Consider the following 4,964-nt stretch of genomic DNA (forward strand, 5'->3'; position numbering starts at 1 on the left):
TTAAGAACCTTAATGAGATGTTTATTAACATAAATGACTGTTAGCAATATCCCAAAAGACATTTATTATTGGCTTGTAAGATATTTATGAGCTCCACCCAAACAGAAGTTTGTCCTCTTGTACTTTGGCCTGGAGTGAAGTCAGAGTAGGGATCCCTCTTTATTAAAACTTAATTAAATTGCACCAAATTCCAAGTAGGAGTAAATGTTGTAATGTAATGTAATTAAATATTTGATATTAACAATAAAATGTTAAGTTTGTATCTTTACATGAATAGTTTTTATTAGTTTCAAAAACCCTTGCAAAATGACTCATTTCACTATTAGTGAGTGTGATCCATTTAACACCCCCATGCAAGTTAGTGTAGCGTTAGTTAGGACAGTGGACGCTATAACGCTACCGGTAACTAGCAATTTGGGTGTAATTGCAGAACGTCGCAGATAGCGTGGCTACGTGCATAGCTTACATTGTAGGATACGGCATAGACTTAACGCAGAAGTATAAATCAGGCTTTATGAATAGGTGGTATTAATCAGGCTGAAACAAGCGATTTACGGTTAAGTTGAGAGAGTTGAGTGAATCTTTGTTTTTTGATGAAAACAGCTGCCCACTGCAGCTGGAATCAAGCTTGATGAGAGCTGAATCAAACTGTAAAATTGTGGACCATAAAAACAAAACAACATGCTGAAAGACTCCAAGACGCTAATCTCTATAAGGGACACCTGTCACATTACACATTATATATTACAAATTATTTGACGCATTATTAATATAAACTATATATAAAAAATATATATACTATATAAAAAATATATGTTTATTAGTGCAAATTATTTAGTCACAGATAGTTGAACATGTTTTGAGGTGCTTTAACCACTTTTCATGGGGGTCATCAAGTTATCATGGGAGTATGTTTTGGGTGGATTAAAGATATGTGTACTGACATGAATGTAATACATTCATACATGCACAAAAACTGTGATGTGAAACCAAGCTATTTACTTTTTTGCGTTGGTAGATGCCACACTGCAGCCAACCCCTGCTGATAACACTCATCATTTCAGAAGCACAGGGTACACTGACTGTATTCTAACAACACTATTGCCTGTGGTCTTACAAAAGCAAATTATACTTCAGCTTTGGAGACATCTGAAGTACCCAATGTGAAGCAGTGACTCAATGAAATGTGTGATACGTTACACTTGGTGTAGGTACAGTCTCAAGGACAAACTTAAATGACTAGAAAGTTTTGTCCCGGTTTGTCTCCTTTTTGAACGAGGTTACAGATCAGTGCAAGTGATTATTCCTTATGTGATAGCTCTTAAAGGAAAGGACAAGGCTGGGTGGCCAGAGAGGATAATGGTATTTAGATATTATCTTCTTTTCTTCTTTTTGTCCTTTAGACAGTCTCTACACAAGCCTGTTCTGTTACAGTATGTGCTTACGTACCAATCAAATCTTAAAGAAAGTTGTGATCACCATTTCTGTAGTAGCCTATTAATAGAAGTATCTGAAGTAGTATCTGCTACTGAAGTATTAATACTAAGTGATACAATCCACAGAACACTGCAGTAAGCATAGGTGAAGAGGTGAAGTTTAAAAAAAATTGGTTTAATTAAAGGAAAAATTGGAACAAGGCAGTTAGCATTAGCAGTGATAGCCACCATGAATATTAACAATGCAGACTGCATTAAAAATCGACTATTTTTTATGTTGGTATGTGGAAGATTAAAAAGGGGTGAAAATGATAACCTAGGTGGGTTGTCCCAACATCAGCATGCCAGCTATTATCTTAAACTCATCACAGAACTTCACTGAGATCCATCAGCCTGTACGCCAACAAATCACATTTAGCTGAGGTCATCTAAGGAGAAAAACACTTGTTCTGTCATCTTGAAAATAAGGAAATGTGTCCCCTACACTGTCATACTGAATCAATACAAGCATTGGGTCACTTATATAATATCCGTATAGTGACTTAGAACAGGGGTTCTTAACCATCTTTTCTGTGGGTACTGGCAAGCTGGTAAAGAGTGATCTGATCCTGAAGATTGTTAGGGTGCAACCAGAGTCTACTGTAAAATATCCTCAGGTATGTTTTGAAACATATAAAAAATAATCCACTTTGCATAACATTTTCTGTCTGATATGAGTTTTCCACAATGTTCTCTCTCATTCCAAAATCCTGAATCTATTAATATGCAAATGGATTTGACATAAGATGTATCCTACTTAAGTCCATTCTCAGTGGATGTGTACTGCAGGCTTCAAGTTTGCACATAACATTTGTGTACACTGCAGAGATTTAAGCTAAGCACAGAGAAGCTTCCCCCCTGCAGCAGATCAGTGTAAATTCTACTTCAAGAGTAAGCCTATTCCTTTGTTAGTGCAGTGATTTTGCGACACCTGTCATGATGAATGTGTCAGAAACACCGACAGCAGCGGTGGATGGATGATCGCTTCTTGTCAGAAAACATCTTTGTAGCCTACACTGTGTAGATTGGTACCGGGTCACTGCCTGGTTGTTAAGATTCACTGACATTTCGGTCTTAGAACATATCTGTTAGGGTGAAGTGACTTTACAGTGAGCTTAACATATGTGCATGTGATTTGTAATATCAGTAAAAATAAATAAATAAATCATATATATATATATATATATATCTGTGACATCGGTATTATACTTATACCTTTGTCTACATTTATTTGTGACATATATACACATAACACAACCATATCAGGCCCAACACACCCACATATATCTATATCTATATCTATCTATCTATCTATCTATCTATATATATATATATATTGAGCAGATGCATTCATGGTGTTGTCAAAAGTGCAACCTGCTACTTATGTACACATTAGTACATGCATTGTTTATCAGGCACATGGCCCATGCTGCTCTGTGACCCTCATGTGTCATTAGTTTTACTTTACATTCAAAAAGTACACACTGGCTAACCTCTGCGAAGCTGAACTGGAGTTAATACTGGACATACATATAAATAGATAAAGTATTGCAATATTTATATATTTGCTGTATTAAGAACCAGGTGTCGGTGGTGACATTCCTGGAAAAAAATGGTGTATTAAGTTACTGCTAATGTAAACATTTTCTTACTGCTGAAGCTTCACATTAAAAGCATTTAACTGGTAAAACATACATTGCCTATTATGAAGTAGTCACAGAAAATGCAATGTGTTTATCAGTGAGTTTAGCAATTACCCCTATAGTTAATCCAAAATGTGTCAACAAAACAAGACAGTCCTTTACAGCATTCTTTGACAGCAGATTAGTTTGAAATATTATAGTTTGACAGCACACTTGGATGCACATAGAAGCCTGACTGCCTAGTTAGGTGACTGGTTCCTTCCAAATGCCAAATGGCTGTTTCATAAGCAGCAAAGCAAACCTGCTGATGCATGTGTGGAAGAAAACCTTAGATGCTATGAGTACAGGCACATGGGTTTTTTTCCATGCTAAAGGCTGCTCCTTACTGTAACCTTAATAGTTTATACCCTTATTCATATTTATACACTTAGCTTCCTACCCACATCATTCCTACCTATCTGCCCACCCCCTTTATATAGGTATGTAATACATAGAAAAATATCACTCTTCCAAGAAATCAACAGATCTTCACTTGTGAAATGCAGAAATTAGTTGATTGATGGGTGCTGCTGAATGTTAACAGTTAATGTTATCATTAATCAGTTTTACTATAGACTGACACTGTGACAGTGGCTTGTTTGTCATGTTAAATACACTAATCTATAGTAAAAATTAATAAATTGCCCAATGTGTTGCAAAGTAAATAAGGTTAAGTTAAGGTAAAGAACATTATCAGGACTTCTTTTTGCAGTGTGACTGAATGTGAAAGAGAGGTTTCTTATTCCCCTGCCAACCGCCACCAAAGTCATTTGTTGATAATTTGGTAATATGTTTTAGCAAACAAGAAGGTTAGACCTTGGACTATCACTAAAGCTCTACTTGTGTACTGAGTGTTCCAGGTGTAGTTGGAAGGGTTAGGGTGGGGTCAGTGTGTCCAGAGACGGTCCACTTACAGCCTGGTAAGAAAACAGATTCCCCATGAGACTGTGAGCCAGTCAGGCAGAACAGACATATAAACTACTGCAGCGCAAAGTAAAGGGTCATCCCAGCCAACTACTACACACAGGAGGTGAGAGGCTTGGCAGGCTGGTGGATGGAGGTAGCGACAGCATGTGTGTGTGTGTGTGTGTGTGTGAAAAATCCTATCCCTTCAGTGGACCTTTTCTTCAGGGCTGTCTGTGTATGCATTTAGGATAAATATATGTGAAAGAATATTTAAAAAAATAAAATAATTCCCCCTCTCACCCCTTGCCAGGTGATATGTGCCATCCTCAATCTCGGGTCCTCTACCAGAGGCCTGGGAGTTTAAGTTGATATATACAGGTGCTGGACATATAATTAGAATATCATCAAAAAGTTGATTTATTTCAGTAATTCCATTCAAGTGTTCATTCCTTTTAATTTTGATGATTATAACTGACAACTAATGAAAACCCCAAAATCAGTATCTCAGAAAATTAGAATATTGTGAAAAGGTTCAATATTGAAGACACCTGGTGCCACACTCTAATCAGCTAATTAACTCAAAACACCTGCAAAGGCCTTTAAATGGTCTCTCAGTCTAGTTCTGTAGGCTACACAATCATGGGGAAGACTGCTGACTTGACAGCTGTCCAAAAGACGACCATTGACACCTTGCACAAAGAGGGCAAGACACAAAAGGTCATTGCTAAAGAGGCTGGCTGTTCACAGAGCTCTCTGTCCAAGCACATTAATAGAGAGGCGAAGGAAAGGAAAAGATGTGGTAGAAAAAGTGTACAAGCAATAGGGATAACCGCACCCTGGAGAGGATTGTAAAACAAAACCCATTCAAAAATGTGGGGGAGATTCACAAAGAGTGGACTGC

General features: G+C 37.3%; 1 protein-coding gene across 2 annotated transcripts in view; it reads right to left on the reverse strand.

Moving 5' to 3' along the window:
* Positions 1-4,964, reverse strand: part of brinp2 (bone morphogenetic protein/retinoic acid inducible neural-specific 2) — a 215,118-nt gene that overhangs the window by 66,703 nt on the left and 143,451 nt on the right. The gene's annotated exons all lie outside the window — the stretch shown is intronic.

This window comes from Micropterus dolomieu, linkage group LG06 (assembly GCF_021292245.1).
Source record: "Micropterus dolomieu isolate WLL.071019.BEF.003 ecotype Adirondacks linkage group LG06, ASM2129224v1, whole genome shotgun sequence".
In the NCBI taxonomy this organism is placed as follows: Eukaryota; Metazoa; Chordata; class Actinopteri; order Centrarchiformes; family Centrarchidae; genus Micropterus; species Micropterus dolomieu.